Genomic DNA, 18,370 nt, shown 5'->3' on the forward strand with positions numbered 1-18,370 from the left:
ATGAGGTGATTATGATAAGATGCGTTAAGCAAGTCAAGATGTAACTCGAGGATTGCCCTCGGGGTTGTGGCTCCTGCGACATCGGCTCCCCGGACCGGCCGAACTAACCTTTTGATTTATCTTTTAAAGGAGAAGTATATATTTATGTATGTATCGGGTAATTGTGAAGTGTAGACTCCAATAAATATAAAAATTAGTTATTATCTGTGGCACAATATCTCTTGTTTATGTAAAATATCTATGATTGTAACGATTGCGGATACAAAATAATAAAAAGAAAAAAAAGATTTTTTTTCTCCACCGAGTTTTATTAAATTTTATCATCACAAACATTCTACAAGCCCATAACTCATCACAGTAATGTGTTGTTTATTGAAACAAAAAAAACAAGTTGTTGCTCTGCAAAGAGGTTTATTTTATTATTATTTTATTAAGATAATTCTACACTTACAATTATTATAATTATTTTCGAACCTGCAAAGAGAAACAACATTGAAAGCTATTGCTTCAATATTTAATCTCTTCAAAATCTAATTTTTTTTTATTATCAAGAAAGCTCGTTATCTTTTTGAATGTACCAAGCCAGAAAGCAATTTTTCCAATTATAGAATAAATATGGCTGCCACCATAGATAATACAATGATTACAGTCGAAGCTAACACGCGGGAAATTCAAATGTAACGTAGGACCAAGAGAGCTTCATTTACATATTATATTATCAATAAGTAAGTTTATATTTTTGTTATTTTTATAAATGACAAAATAAAGCAAGACAACATACGCATACAATAAAATTAACAACGTTGGGGCACATCTGCTAACTCGCAGGTCATTAACCCTTGTCCCCCAACACAGACTTTCGAAGTAAAAATTACTTTGAATAAAATTCAAATTAAAGTATATCCTTTTTCGTAAAACTGATCCGATTTTATAGCCCGGATCTGAATGTTTACGACTTTTGTACTAGCGTAAGTAACCTTATTGCTTAACTTGGAATTGAATAATGAAGTATTTTAAACTTTTTAACGCTTTAAGCGCTTCTGTCGTACTTTTTTTTTATTGCTTAGATGGGTGGACGGGCTCACAGCTCACCCGGTGTTAAGTGGTTATTGAAGCCCATAGACTTCTACAACGTAAATGCGCCACCCACCTTGAGATATAAGTTCCAAGGTCTAGGCAGGACGGGGGTACCTACCCGTGCGGATTTAAGAGGACCTACCAGCAGTAATTACGCAAATTATAATTTTGCGAGTTTTATTTTTATTAAGGATGATATTCATTCACCGGGGAAGTCAATCGTGTACATTGGTTAAGTACGTATTTCATTAGAAAATTGGTATCCGCCTGAGGGATTCGAACACCGTTGCATCGCTAGATACGAATGCACCGGACCACTTATCCTTTAGGCCACAACGACTTCAAAGCGTTATGACGTTAACAATAAATTACTAATATACAAGTGCTTAGAAGCCGTAGCCTTTCTCTCGTATGAGGCATGCATACACTGACTCTAAAATAGTATTATTTTATTTTATTTTTTTATTACACTTCATGTAAAATTTACATTGGCGGACTTAATGCCTAAGGCATTCTCTACCAGTCAACCAAAGGTAGTGCAGAGTGAATAGTGGTAGGTGCAATGAAATTTATATTAAGATACAAATACATACACAAAAAAAAGGTACATACATACATACATACATAAAATAGTTTATACAGTATTAAAAGGTATTATCGTCGCTCGCGATCTTGGTAACAATCAAATCTAAAATGTATATTGCACTAATATCGTTCACTTTATATATATATATATATATATAGGCATACAATTAGTTCGTAATGTGAAGGACAAGTGTATCCATGTCTTGATAACACAGTATCCCATCAAATATTCACTCGTGAGCTCCAACACGTAACTAAAATAGTAAACGGACGGACTGCAGCCGTACAATCAACCACAACGTTTTTATTTTAACGAGATCAGCACAATGTTTTTAGAAAGAATAAAATGTTTTTTTTTTTTTTTATTGCTTAGATGGGTGGACGAGCTCACAGCCCACCTGGTGTTAAGTGGTTACTGGAGCCCATAGACATCTACAACGTAAATGCGCCACCCACCTTGAGATATAAGTTCTAAGGTCTCAGTATAGTTACAACGGCTACTCCACCCTTCGAACCGAAACGCATTACTGCTTCACGGCGGAAATAGGCGGGGTGGTGGTACCTACCCGTGCGGACTCCCAAGAGGTCCTACCACCAGTGATTACGCAAATTATAATTCTGCGGGTTTGATTTTTATTACACGATGTTATTCCTTCACCGCGGAAGTCAATCATGAACATTTGTTGAGTACGTATTTCATTAGAAAAATTGGTACCCGCCTGCGTGATTCGAACACCGGTGCATCGCTAGATACGAATGCACCGGATGTCTTATCCTTTAGGCCACGACGACTTTTTTTTATTTATTTTTACGTTACTGGAAAATATATATTGAACAGGAGATGAAAGCGAGAAATTTTTACATTAAATTAACTATGCTTGAGACCTTAGAACTTATATCTCAAGGTGGGTGGCGCATTAACGTTGTAGATGTCTATGGGCTCCAGTAACAACTTTTAACACCAGGTGGGCTGTGAGCTCGTCCACCCATCTAAGCAATAAATAAAAATAAAATAAAAAACAATATTTAGCTCAGGGTAGATATAAACTGGAATAAAAGCAATTGAGAAATAATAGAATTAATTATTCGATTATTTCCGTGCATTTAGTAAATTATAAGTGAAAACATGAGCAGCCGATCATCTGAACGCATGTGACACAACTAATATCACACTATTTTTATATAAAGGTTCAAAAAACATTGAGGTGCTTATTGTACTGATGATGGGATATTTCGAATTGATTCTGTGTAAGTCCCAAACGAGTTCTGCGTTACGTTCGGAAAGGTGCAACAGCCGTCATTTGCTAAAAATAAGACTTTTCTCTCACATTTCAAATAGGATGGCGGCATTTATGGGCTCCGTTGTAGATGTCTATGGGCTCCAGTAACCACTTAACACCAGGTGGGCTTTGAGCTCGTCCGTGCATCTAAGCGATAAAAAAAAGAAAAAACTTAACACTGGTTCTGTTTCGAGCTCGCTTACACGTCCCATCGCCAGATAAGGCACATTGTTGTTCTATCGGCTAAAGGGACCGTCTATTGGGTCGCTTATCTATTATTATTCTGTTTGAATGTTTACACACACAGATAACTTTCTATGCTTCACTTTATTAGCTGACAGTTTTTTTTTTTTTTTAAGGGATTTTATGACCTGGTATCTAAGAAGACCTTTAAGTCATGTCTTATTTTAATTTATATTATTTTTATGAAAAATAATAAAATGGGGTGAAATTAAATGAAATGAGATGATATGGGATGAAGTATAATCTCAGTAAAATGATGGTCATTTATTGAGATTTTTTCAGTGGACTTTTTGGAGGATACCGAGAAGCTACGTCCAGCGGCTTTGTTTCATTTTCCCATATTTGTGCACTTTCACAAATATTAAACAGTTAATAAACCACCGTTATTACACATTTAAACCTGAAGAAACACTAAATAGACAAAATAAAACAAATCACACAACGCCACTCCTCGCGTTCCCACTAAGTCTTAATTGACAGTGTTGTGACGGAAATTAAAAAAAAATGTAAATCTTTCTCCTATTTACTTTATTCATTTTCGGTAACCAGCTTGGAGCCACGCTCTATTACTGTACATAATTAAATTACTGTAGATTTTGTGGACAGTGCCCCTGGTATTGTCAATATCTGTGTGCGAAGATAACCGAGTTCACCTGAGACCGATTGCAGTCATAAATAAACTTCGAAATTCGTTACAAATGTTATAACATTTGTGTAGCTGACAGTACTGAAGACATAGACAAGTAGGTCGGGTATCTTGTGGTCGATCGTATGACGCGACGTGTGCTTCCTGCGCTACCACCGACCGCCAAGCCCAGAAATAATATAATTTATATATAATAAAACATTACAATATACTAGCGGCACGCTCCGGCTCCGCTCGGGTCTTTAACAAAAATTTCAACGATATTTGACGGGGTTTTATTTTTTTTAATAAAAGAACACTTATTGCGGCATAACTACAATAATTAGACATATGCTGTCGCGACACTTTTTGTAAATAACAATGTATTCTGCAAAGTCGTACATTATTTAATCTATCATCAATAGTTTTTGCAGGGCACGCGATGTAAAGAATAATTTAGGTAATTTTTTTACACCTTGGATTACATTATTGGAGTATTAGTAAGGATCCCTAATTCTTTTCCAAAAAGTTGTAGCCTATGTCACTCGGGAATAGTATAGCTTCTAAACAGTGAAAGAATTTTTCAAATCGGTTCAGTAGTTTCTGAGCCTATTCAATACAAACAAACAAACAAATCTTTCCTCATTATAATATTAGTATAGATTTTGGGACCTCTTGTGAGTCCGCGCGGGTAGGTACCACCACCCCGCCTATTTCTGCCGTGAAGCAGTCATGCGCTTCGGCTTGCAGGGTGGGGTAGCCGTTGTAACTATACTGAGACCTTAGAACTTATATCTCGAGGTGGGTCGCGCATTTACGTTGTAGATGTCTATGGGCTCCAGTAACCACTTAATAACAGGTGGGCTATGAACTTGTCCACCTATCAAAGCAATAAATAAAAAAACAATGTATATCAAGTACCGAGTATTTGTCTTTTCTTATACTACCTGTTTGTTTTTGAAGAGAAAAAAAGTGAAATTGGTATTTATATCACTTGAACTCAACTATTGGTGCAAATTGGGCTTATTTGTTGGGAACTAGCAGTGACATTGACAAAAAAATAATATTCATATATGTACACAAATTTCATTTTATTTGGTATCTGTGAGCATACGGCGTATCTGATCTTAAGTGTTTATGTACCGGAGCCGATGGACCCGAACGCCATCCTTCATCATCTAGTATCAGGTCGCATACGATTGCATACGATGATGGTTCTTTTCACTTATTTAAGGACGACGTATGAAAGAGCGAGTGCATGTCGCCGTCTCTCTCGCACGACCCTGCTTAAATCGATGACATCATGAATAATTTTGTGCAACCTTTTTGTTACTTTCCTCAATCACCAGAGTCAAAAGGTTTCGTATTTTATAATTAGTGAACGAAAACATACCTAAATAATTGTTTTAAAAATAAATACGTATCCCTCCCTGTTAATGAAACTTTATTTATACAAATTAAACAATGGAAATTATGATTGAAAGTTCATCTACCTTAAATAAGAGTTTCGAATAATGTAAAAACACTTCCATTGTTCGTGGAGAATGGTCAATACACCCAGGGTTTCCTTGGTGGGTAAAACAGGTCGTTGTCATGGCAACGACGTGCACAACAATAATTCGTGTTTATGTTCTTGTTAAACATTGATTTACCTTTAAAATTTTGGGGATTTAACGAAAAATCCAAATTATATCATTACGGACTGTTATATAAGTCTTCGTAGCCTAAAGGATAAGTTATCCGGTGCATTCGTATCTAGCGTTCGTATCCCGCAGACGGGTACCAATTTATCTAATGAAATACGCACTTAAGTAAAATTCGCGATTGACTTCCACGGTGAAGGAATAACATCTCTATATAATATATAAAAATGAATTGCTGTTCGTTAGTCTCGCTAAAACTCGAGAACGGCTGGACCGATTTGGCTAATTTTGGTCTTGAATTATTTGTGGAAGTCCAGAGAAGGTTTGAAAGGTAGATAAATATAAAAATGCTCGGAATTAAATAAAAATAACAATTTTGTTTTTCCTTAGATATTGTGTCCCCCGTCGGACAGATTCCTTTTGTTTGTTTTAAGTTTATTTTATACAAAAGTTTAGGTCTTTTATTTATCGATTGAGGTACTGCGAAGTCTGCCGGGTCAGCTAGTCGTGTAATAAAAATCAAACTCGCAAAATTATAATTTGCGTACTGGTGGTAGGACCTCCTGTGAGTCCGCACGAGTAGGTATTTATAGGTAGGTACCCTACCTATTTCTGCCGTGAAGCAGTGATGTGTTTCGGTGTGAAGGGTGGGGCAGCTGTACTGTTTAAACTCGTCCGTTTAGGCTCGTCCTCCATCTATGCAATAACAAAAGAAGAAATAAAGAAAGACAAATTATCTTGTGCATCGAATAAACAACGCGTGCGTACAGAATATAAGGAGTATTTATAAATCGTATTCACGAAATTAGTAGAGTAGTGAAATGAATCCTTGATACCGAGGTGGGTTAGTGACCTTAATATCTGCTACATTAATAAGATCTTTAATGAGTTAAATGTCAGGACAGTACACAGGATATATCAATTATCAAAAAAAAGTGGTCAAGAATCTTCATTTTAAATAAATAACATTATTTAGAGACAATCCTTTAGATTTTTGTGGAAACTTTTAATGTTTCAAGAAAAATAATCTTAATACCTGCGTAATAATTATTTTGACCTTTTTAGTTTTGTGTCCGGGCGGAGTCGTAATCGGCATACATCTTCTTAATGTTATCAAATGCAGACGGGCGTCGCCAAATTAAATGCAAGTGCTGTTTATATATATATTAATACGTGAAGCAACAAAGGTACAAAGTTACCTCTTTTTACGAAAATTGCGCCGACGGAGGAGCATGAAATTTCCCACACTTATAGAGAATATAGAGAAGGAGTGCAGAATGTTAATATTTTTTAGTCCTAGCAAAGAGCAGGGCTTCGCAGAATCTACCATCGGATCGGAAACGCGACCCACTGAGAAGATCCGGCGAGGAACTCAGCGGGCTGTGTCTGTGGGTTAGTTTACTCACCGAGCCCTTCGTCGCAAGACTCGCAAGCGACGGGTTCGACGAGAACGATGACCGGTGCTTGAGGTACCTAAAAGCACCGTTAGTGGATCGGGAGGATCCGAAATGGCGTAACTAAGACACATGAGATGGATGTCACAGTTGTATTCCACGCCCTGCCCGACTACGTACATCAACAACTTGTGATCGTTAGAGCGACTGCTCGTCTGCCACCGAAGATCAACAAATATATAAATTCACGGGTGCTTTACGTTTTATTTTGTTTAACTTAGAACGAACGCTTCAATTTCGAATGATAATTTTTTATTTTAATACTAAAGTTTTGTACGTTTTGTCATATTGAGCTCGTGATGACCTCAGTTTTCATTTTTTGGTAGCATGTCAGCGAAAACAGCCATATTTAAGTAATGGATTACAACAAACAAACGACTCAGAATTTATTTGTTTGACTCTTCGTGTCTCGTATATTTCTCGATTCGGTTCACGAAGAACAAAGACTTTACAGCTATATAATAGTTTTTAGGGAGAACGAGGGAGAGCGAATGTTAGACCGGAGGGCAGTTCGCGGGTTGAAAGGTTGTTTTTGGGAACTTGAACGTCTGCAAATTGATCTCGTTAGGTCGAGCAATGATATAATGATACAGTAGATAATAATAATATGCAATAGTATGTAAGATAAAAGTTCATAAAGTAAGTTAGATGCAATGTTATTCGCTGCAAGTGTTAGAACATAATTTTGAAACAATGAATAGGTTTTTATTGGTATAAACAGATTAACAGCCGAAGCCCTTGGAAATCTTGAAACGACAGGACGAAATTTCAATTATTTATGATTGATATCGTCTATCACAACTTATGCCTTATGATTCCTTTGTTGTTGAAAATAGGTAGGTTCTTAGACGTACCCCGTTCGGGTTCATCTTAAGTCACAGCTTCTATTTATATTCTATATATTATATTTTCTCACCTTTTAAACCTTCCCTGGACTTCCACGAATAATTCAAGACCAAAATTAGCCAAATCGGTCCAGCCGTTCTCGAGTTTTCGCGAGACTAACGAACAGCAATTCATTTTTATATATTATTATAGAGATGAAAGATTTTGTAAATTTTCAGAAACCACAAATTGTTAAAATTTAATCAATTTGTCTATAACAAATAAAGCATTGTGTGATTATTTTTTTTAGTTTTCTGTGTTTAGTTATACAATAATTAAATGCCTTAATTTTCACAACATATAAGTTTGGGGCAACTACAAGATGTCACTAGTATCAATACAAAAAAATATTTGTCATAAAGTATCGCAATTAAAGCGACTACTAGAAGTGATAAATGCTACTGCTAGTGACATCTGTGTCCTTAAATAAAACTATTTCTAGCGACATCTATCGACGCCATTAAATAAAGTCTTCCCACTCTGCCAATAAAATTAACTGTTGTTCATTTTTACATTAATTTCATTATGATATATGTACTTTTAGAAACATTCTCACTCTTCACACTACTTACTTTTGTCAATCAGTACTACAATTTAATAAATATAAAATATTATTTTAGTAAGGTATTGACTTAAATAGGTTTCACGGATAAGCGCCATCTCTTGTCAAACTATATAACTTTTAATGTGAGTTGAAAATGATTTGAGATTTTGGTTATTAAATCTACCGGTAGATGGGAACGAGAATAAAAACAAATGTCAAGGTGTGAAAGGCTATTTAGCTAAAGCGAAATTTTTTAAGCTTTACGAGAGAGCCATTGTAAGTTTAAAATTTGGAAAAAATATCATAAAAAAATTCTTTCAGCTATTTGAATGGTTTAAACATAATTGAAGTTCGATTAAAAACATCGAACTGTTGATGTTAATAGCAAATAAAACGGACCTTTAATTACAAAGATAAATGTCGCGTATTAAGCGAAATGTCGCTTAAACCACCTTTGTAGTGCTTTTCACCCCTTGATCTGATTTTACTTTAACGCATTTTAATAAGTTTTAATTAAAAGTCATAAAATTTTAAGGAAAGCAGACTTTCATATTGACATTTGAAAATTAGAATCGATATTCTTTAGAAATCTAAGAATTTAATATTTCATTCCAAATACAAATATTCAGAGAGATAGTGTTTAAAAAAATTATACTCGTAAATAGCGATCGGTGATTTCCACAATACCACTGAGGGTATATGTCAGAACAAAATGAATCGATACCTAATTAATAAAATTATACGCCCAGGTTACTTTATAGAACAAAATATATAATTTTTTTTCTTACCCATGCTGATAGCCTTGGGAGGCTATTTCAGCTTCACCCTAACGTGTGTAGGTGAGCTCACGGGCTCAACCTGAGAGAATTTGCAAACACTAGCCCTAGCAAAAGCAGTGCTTCGCAGAATCTACCACCGGATCAGAATCGCAACCCACTGAGAATATCTGGCAAGAAACTCTGTGTTTATGGGTTAATTTGCCCGAAACATGTCTTGTTGGATCCCTCGGTTACACTATCAGTGCTTTTAGGTCCCTCAAGGAAGTACGTCATTAATTGTTAGTAACTCTTAAGATCTGTAGTAGAAAAAGACAAAAGAAAATAAATGCCTCCCTTGGCTTATCGGGGATAGAACAAATAATGCTACTGGCTCAACGGCGAGCACGAATTTTTTATGTTTCACTTGAATCATTTCATAAACCTTCAATTACCTTTCAAACAACCTGCTCCACGCTTATGAAGAACAAAACATAAAATGGACAACAGTAGGAAATTGACAAAGAAAACGCCACAGGTGTATACAAAATTGTACAATGATTTAAAAAAAAACAAATAAAAAACACGTTAAACAGTAGCTTCGAAAATAAAAATATTTTGGTGAGCATTTGTGTAGCTTTGTCGGGTCTCAGTGGGGCTCCGGAACACAGGTAGCCTTTTGTTCTGAAATTATTGTTGACAGGTAAAAAATATAAATGGCTTCCGTGACATTTCTTACGTCAAATGTCAAAAGAATTGTCAATTTTTTGCTTACGCAGCAAATGAAGTTGGAGTCACAGAGTTCTTTACATTAAACTGGACTCAGCTATGATGAAAGAGTGCAAAGTAAAATCGTGTTAGAATCATTCGTCGGAAGGTTGGCGAAGTCTTCGCTCCCCCTTGATTTGTATTAGTAGTATGGAGAGAAGTAGTAGCTCGCGGCTATACCGGTGTAAAGAGCTAGTCATTGGACTCGAAGACTTAGGGCCGATGTTACAGTTGTAGGTATTGCATGACGGTTGTTCACCCTTCCAAGCATACAAATTTAAATTAACTTTTACGCTATCGAGAACGTTAAACAACTCGCTTTTCTTTCTTTTTTTTCCTACCTATGCTGATAGCCTTGACAGGCTATTTCAGCTTCGCTCAAACCGGGAGTGTTGCTAACACTGGCCCTAGCAAAAGCAGTGATTCGCAGAATCTACCACCGGAGCGGAAATGCGACCCACTGAGAAGATCCCGCGAGAAACTCAGTGGGCTTCGTCTATGGGTTAATTTACTCATCGAGCGACGGGTTCGCTGAGGACGGTGACCGGTGCTTGAGGTAACGTCTCGCACTAAGCACACATAAATACATAAGAACGATTTAAGGGGTGATAAAGTAGAAGGCTGAGCCCTTGCTCGCCCACCTGTCCTGGTGAAACTGGAAAGGCCTCCGGGTTATCAGTAAGCCTTCAACTTCAATCATAAAAAATGGTGAGAAAGTGTGGAGTTGTGTAAATAAATAGACAAGGAACAGCGGTTATGGCTCGTGAGGATTAAGATCTCAATTGTTTAGGTCTGAAGGTTTACAAGCGCTGTTCTAATGGAGTTCAGACTCATCTCGAAGTGACCTTCAGCTCATCACCTGTTTAATCTCGAGAACTGTATCACATCGGGTGAGGTCCGAGCTTGGCTGCTCATTGACTGCTCTAAAAGGCCACAATAAAACTCAAGCACGTCAATTTAGTCACGTAAACGTCCATCAAATATCGTCAATCGTCGAAGGACACTAATAAATAATCCCAGACAAAAACAGGTGTCAAATAGAACCGCCCAGGTTACAAAATTACTTACAATTGCATAGAGTCGTATTGTCGTGCACAATGCGCCTAGTAGCTGCCCGGCGTGGCGGCGACGGAACGAATTACGAACAAAACTAACAATTTCGATTTACAAAATTTAACGAAACTCATTTTTTTTTGCTTAGATGGATGCACAAGCTCACCTGGTGTTAAGTGGTTACCGGAGTCCATAGACATCTACAATGTTAATACCACCACCCACCTTGACATATGAGTTCTAAGGCCTCTGTTTTTACAGTTTTTTTGTTTGCTCAATATACTTATCAATTTTCAGTGTTACAGAAGAGAATAAAACATCAAGAAAAGGTATTATAGAAGGGTGATCAGCGCTGAGTCCCATAAGCTAAGAGTTGTCTTAACTCCACGACACACCAGACTGGAGACAGTCTTGGCCAGCTATCTCCCCGCCTAACTACAAGTACATCAGGCGCCTTACCTTTTAGATAATCGATACGTAAAGCAATAAAAAAAACATAAAGCCAAAAGTGTTCCTCCACTTTAAAAAGAAAACGAGACTTGAACCGTCGCAACAGTACTAATAAAATTTAAGCACAAAAAATATTTTCCTAAACAGTTGCAAATAACTGTTCACCTGCGTCTTTTGATTATCATATCGACGATCACCGTTAGCGGTCACCGTCGATCGTTCAAGGTTTGATACCATCGATCATTTTAACTAATACACTTTGACAGTTGATTACTGTTTTTTGTTCGGTTATTATTTTACTAGCGAAAGCCGGCCAGGGTTTGCAGGGACCATCGCGTATTATTATGATACGATATGTAACAATAGTTTGTAGTAAAACAAGTCGCAGTGACCTAAAATATAAGACACCCGGTGCATTCGTGATGAGTGATGCGACTGTCCCGGTGATCGAATCCCTTAGGCTGATACTATTTTTACTGCCAATTAAATACGTACTAAGCACATGTTCACGAATTATTTCCACGATCAAGGAATAACATCGTGAATTAAAAATCAAATTAATGAAATCGGCGGAAATATAATTTGCGTAAGTAGTGGTAGAGTGTCTTGTGAGCTCAAAGGGGTAGGTACCACCAACACCTCCCTGACTGCCTGTTTCTGCTGGGAAACAGTAATGCCTTTCGGTTCAAAGGATGAGGCAACCATTGTACTTTACAACTGAGACTCAGAACTCATGTTTCCAGAAGGGAGGCCGCATTTACTTGGTTGAGGTCAATGGGCTTAGGTAACCACAGAATACCAGATGGTTTGTTAGTTCGTCCGTCTATCTAAGCCATAATAAAAACATGTTAAGTCTGTCTTGATAAAAGTCAAACTTTGGTTACACTCACTTCCCACCCACTTTGGCTTTGATTCCCGGTTGAAGTTAGTAGCTTTGTGATAAACATTTCGTATTCGCGGTACATGTGCTTTTGTCGTTTTTGTCTCGTGTGTGTTTAAGATATCCCAGAGAAAATCCTACCCTGAAGGACGTTGAATTTGGAACGTTTCTTTATTTATATATGAACCTATTCTTCGCTAATGCAATCCAAAATTCATGCCGCAAGAGTAGGTAGTTTTTTTTATCGAAATGTAGTGACTGTTTTTATAGACCAAGTAGGATGCAAACACGCACACGGATATATGTATGTGTGAAAGCTACATTTACTATTTTATAAAAACTAATAAATAATAAAAATCACAATTTTTGTAAAGTTGTCTGTCAACAACGTCGTTTGCTTGGAGAACGATATGTCCAGCTGTAGACGCCTATGGTTGGAAGCTCTCGGACAACTCTTAGCAAATCCCACTCCTCCTGGTGGAGCCCTTGCGCACCCACCTGTCCTGGTGAAACTATGAAAGGTCTCCGGGCCACCAGTATCCCTCAATCATAAAGAAAATGATATGACCCAATCACATCAGAGGTGGAGAACATCACGTATCTATTGGTGTAAGTAACTATAAATCATTTTGTATTTTAACAAAGAAAAATGTTGTGTTAGTTAAGCCCTTGTTTAAATTTAAACTGGTAGTATGGTAGTACACTAGCCATTGCCTAATGACTGTTCTGTTCTTATAGCTGGTGTGCATGTCTGCATCGCGGCTGGATTAAACCTGATTGTGTCACCTACCCGTGTGGACTTACAAAGCCCGTTACCGCCAGTACTCCCAGTAGATCGCCATTTACAAAACAGTCTGAATAAACCCGGTTTCATTTTTTCGTTCTCTCTCAGTGTGTCGCGGGTGCGCTCGGAACGGTGTCGCGATCCGGTCGGTCCGCTCCACTTGCATTTTGGGTTACCGCGAAGCCTTCGGTGCTTTACTGTGGCGCTCGCTACTTCGTTAATAACTTTTCTACATATTATTATTAAACTAGTTTTATTTACTCACGGTTATATCCCCACTGGTACAGTTGAACATATTTTCTAATATTCTACTAATAGACAGTAAATCGAAAGCACGGCGTGGTTAGGTTTGAGCTATAGAAAATTTGAGCTAAATGGGGCTATACGATTTTTTTTGTTACTAAGATCACCACGGACAAGCTCACAGTCCACACGGTGTTAAGTGGTCACTTGAGCCCATAGGCATCTTTTTTTTATTGCTTAGATCGGTAGGTGGGATGAGTTCTAAGGTCTCAATTTTTACAGTACAACGGCTGCCCCACCCTTCAAACCGAAACGTATTTTTGCTTTACGGCAGAAATAGGCAGGGTGGTGGTATTTATCCGTGCGGACTCACAAGAGGTCCACCATACCACCAGTAATTACGCAAATTATAATTTTACGGGTTAGATTTTTCTTACGCGATGTTATTCCATCACTGTAGAAGTCAATCGTGAACATTGGTTAAGTACTCATTTCATTTAAAAAAAGGGATCTTGTCTAAGGATTCGAATTCAGTTCAGTCGCATCCCTCTATACGAATGTACCGGGTGTCTTTATCCTTTAGGCCACGAACTTCAAAACTGTTTTGCGTTTGATGTTTGGGATAAATGGATAGGCCAGCTCACGAAGCATATATTACTGAGCGGTTACCAGAACTTGTAGTAACGATTAACTGTAAGTGTAAACATAAGCCTTAAGCAAGGGCACCCGGCAAACTACCGCGGATGTCCTAGGGCTCCGCGTAAACGCCCGAACCATCCAGCCGCCCGAACCGTCGACCCAAAGACTTCGGCGCCTTCAGTGCCGAAACCAGCCTTCGTACCGGCTGCGGTTCCCACCGTCTTGGCGTGGAAAAAACCGCTGCCGTATACGAAGGAGGGAACACAAAACGTACCCCAGCCCCCGCCTACGACACGTCCCGCGCCTCAGCCCCTGCTCGCACCTCGCCCCGCGCCCGCGTACCGCCCCCCGCAACCCTCAGACGTCAACGACTTCGCGCTCGTGCGAGACTTCGTCACCGCGGTAAACTTTGACCGTCTGCGATCGTTCGCAGATGCTATTCGTAGGTCGGTAACCCCCGAACAGCGGCTTGCGGCCGCTTTCGATCACATGGACGTCTATGAGTCCGTATCCCGTACGCTTTAAATCTTTACCGGTTATCAATGGCGCGAAACGGTAGAGAAAAACTTTATTCCCTTAAGTTGGCATTCTACAATGCTAACGGACTCGCGCGGCAACGCGATCAAATATACGAATTCCTCCGCGACAACCTAATAGATATTCTTTTAGTGCAGGAGACCTGCCTGAAGCCCTCGCGTCGTGACCCGAAAGTCGCGAATTACGTCATGGTTAGGAATGACAGACTCACCGCCTCCAAAGGCGGGACTGCCATTTACTATAGGCGGGCCCTGCACGTTGTCCCTCTCGATACTCCCTCGCTCTCACATATTGAGGCGTCAGTGTGCCGTATCTCGCTGACGGGACACCAGCCGATCGTCATCGCATCCGTTTATCTCCCCCCGGACAAGCCCCTCCTGAGCAGTGACATCGAGTCACTGTTCGGCATGGGAGACTCTGTCATCCTGGCAGGCGATTTAAATTGCCACCACACTAGGTGGAACTGCCATCGTACTAACGTCAACGGCAGGCGTCTCGACGCGTTTATAGACGACCTCACCTTCGAAGTAGTCGGCCCCCCAACTCCAACATGTTATCCGTATAACATCGCGCTCCGTCCGAGCACTATAGACCTGGCATTGCTTAGGAACATAACTCTGCGCTTGCATTCCATCGAAGCACTGTCAGAGCTCGACTCAGACCACCGACCTGTCGTTATGCAGCTCGGTCGCCCTCACAACCCAGTCACTGTTATGAGGACCATGGTGGATTGGAATAAGCTGGCCACGTGCTTAGCCGAAGCCGCTCCGCCAATCCTCCCTTACGGCCCGGATTCGAATCCATCCCCCGAGGACACCGTCGAATCCATAAACATCATTACCGATCACATCTCTTCCGCGATCATTAGATCTTCTAAAGAAGTCGATGTGGAGGATAGCTTCCACCGCATCAGACTGTCCCCCGAACTTAGGAACCTCTTAAGAGTTAGGAACGCGGCAATCCGGGCCTACGATCGTCTTCCCACGCATTCAAACCGGATTCGGATGCGTCGTCTACAACGCGAAGTCCACTACCGCCTTAGCGACGCCCGTAACGAAAATTGGCATAGTTATTTAGAACAACTCGCGCCCTCCCATCAAGCATACTGGCGACTAGCTAGGACTCTCAAATCCGAAACTACCGCTACTATGCCTCCCCTCGTACGCCCTTCAGGCCAACCACCGGCTTTCGATGACGATGACAAGGCTGAGCTGCTGGCCGATGCACTGCAAGAGCAGTGCACCACCAGCACTCAATACGCGGACCCCGAACACACCGAGTTAGTCGACAGGGAGGTCGAGTGCAGAGCATCCCTACCGCCCTCGGACGCGTTACCCCCCATTACCACTGACGAAGTTAGAGAAGCGATCCACAACCTCCAACCTAAGAAGGCACCCGGCTCCGACGGCATCCGTAACCGCGCGCTTAAACTCTTGCCAGTCCAACTGATAGCAATGTTGGCTTTTTTTTTTTTTTTTTATTGCCTTTGTAGGCAGACGGGCATACGGCCCACCTGATGGTGAGTGGTTACCGTCGCCCATGGACTTCAGCAATGCCAGGGGCAGAGCCAAGCCGCTGCCTACCGAAACCATTTTACCATTTTAAATTTAAATGCCGCTATGACGCACTGCATCTTTCCCGCGGTGTGGAAAGAAGCGGACGTTATCGGTATACATAAGCCGGGCAAACCGAAAAACGAAACCGCTAGTTACCGTCCGATTAGTCTCCTCCCGACGATAGGCAAAATTTACGAACGGCTCCCTCGGAAACGCCTCTGGGACTTCGTTACCGCGAATAAAATTCTAATAGACGAGCAGTTTGGATTCCGCGTTAAGCACTCGTGCGTACAACAAGTGCACCGCCTCACGGAGCACATCTTAATAGGGCTAAATAGGCGTAAACAAATCCCGACCGGCGCCCTCTTCTTCGATATCGCGAAGGCGTTCGACAAAGTCTGGCACAACGGTTTGATCTACAAACTGTACAACATGGGAGTGCCAGACAGACTCGTGCTCATCATACGAGACTTCTTGTCGAACCGTTTGTTTCGATATCGAGTAGAGGGAACTCGCTCTCGCCCCCGTCTTCTAACTGCCGGAGTCCCGCAAGGCTCCGCGCTCTCCCCGTTGTTATTTAGTTTGTATATCAATGATATACCCCGGTCTCCGGAGACCCATCTAGCGCTCTTCGCCGATGACACGGCTATCTACTACTCGTGTAGGAAGATGTCGCTGCTTCATCGGCGACTCCAGATCGCAGTAGCCACCATTGGACAGTGGTTCCGGAAGTGGCGCATCGACATCAACCCCACGAAAAGCACAGCGGTGCTCTTCAAAAGGAGTCGCCCTCCGAATACCACTTCGAGCATCCCACTCCCTAATAGGCGCGCAAACACCTCCGCCGTTAGCCCCGTCACTCTCTTTGGCCAGCCCATACCGTGGGCCTCGCAGGTCAAATACCTAGGCGTCACCCTCGACAGAGGGATGACATTCCGTCCCCATATTAAAACGGTACGCGACCGTGCCGCCTTCATATTAGGACGTCTCTACCCTATGCTTTGCAAGCGAAGCAAACTGTCCCTCCGTAATAAGGTAACTCTCTACAAAACTTGCATACGCCCCGTTATGACGTATGCGAGCGTAGTGTTCGCTCACGCAGCCCGCACCAAATTGAAGCCCCTTCAGGTTATTCAATCCCGATTCTGCAGGATAGCCGTCGGAGCACCATGGTTCCTGAGGAACGTGGATCTCCACGATGACCTGGAGCTCGACTCTGTCAGTAAGTATCTACAGTCGGCATCATTGCGCCATTTCGAGAAGGCGGCACGACATGAGAACCCTCTTGTCGTGGCCGCTGGAAACTACATACCCGATCCTGTAGACCGAATGGTAAACAGTCGACGTCGCCCAAAGCACGTCATTACGGATCCTCCCGATCCATTAACGGTGCTTTTAGGCACCACAAGCACCGGTCACCATCCTCGTCGAACCCGTCGCTTGCGACGAAGGGCTCGACGAGCGAATTAACCCCTAGACACAGCCCACTGAGTTTCTCGCCGGATCTTCTCACTGGGTCGCGTTTCCGATCCGGTGGTAGATTCTGCGAAGCACTGCTCTTGCTAGGGTCAGTGTTAGCAACACTCCGGTTTGAGCCCCGTGAGCTCACCTACACACGTTAGGGTGAAGCTGAAATAGCCTCTCAAGGCTATCAGCATAGGTAGGAAAAAAAAAAAAAAAAGTAAACATAACATTACAATTCGAATCACGAAAACATACATTTATTGAAATTTATGAAAGTGATTCAAAATAACTACTACATAATTTTAAACGGTTTTTTTTAGGAATATTACTGTTATTTTCCAAAAATAAAATAAACATTCCTTTCCTAAATTTTATTCAAAATAAGTGGCCGGTCGCTTATGGAACCTGATTTATGTTCTCCTAAAAAGCAAACGAAATTTTACACAATTACGTAAACACGGGACAGTAAAGCAATTCAAACAAAACACGATCATGATTGTTCGATCAACCAACAAATGTATTTTCTGATTCAGACAAAAGCATCTTAATCGTCAAACAACAGAGCGTGATGATTTGAAGAACACGTGTTCCTCTCTGGAGTTCAAACTCACAACAAACAAACAATAGCTTAAAAAGTTTAAAACAATGATTTTAAGATCTCTTTCTGCACATTATTTATGATGTTTTCACCCAAATGTGTTTACGGTTAAACGAAAACACGTGTGAAAGGAGAAGGTCGGAATCATCCATTATTGTACAGAGAGGTAGCTCTCTTGTACAGAGAGGTAGGTAGAGGTAGATAGGGAATGTTTTGGCTACAGAATTATTTCGAATTAATTTCACTATGAATAAGAAAGAGCTCTTATAACTCTCTTCTATTTTCTAGCAAACAGAAGTACTTGATT

This window comes from Bombyx mandarina, chromosome 15 (genome assembly GCF_030267445.1).
Source record: "Bombyx mandarina strain Sakado chromosome 15, ASM3026744v2".
Taxonomy (NCBI): domain Eukaryota; kingdom Metazoa; phylum Arthropoda; class Insecta; order Lepidoptera; family Bombycidae; genus Bombyx; species Bombyx mandarina.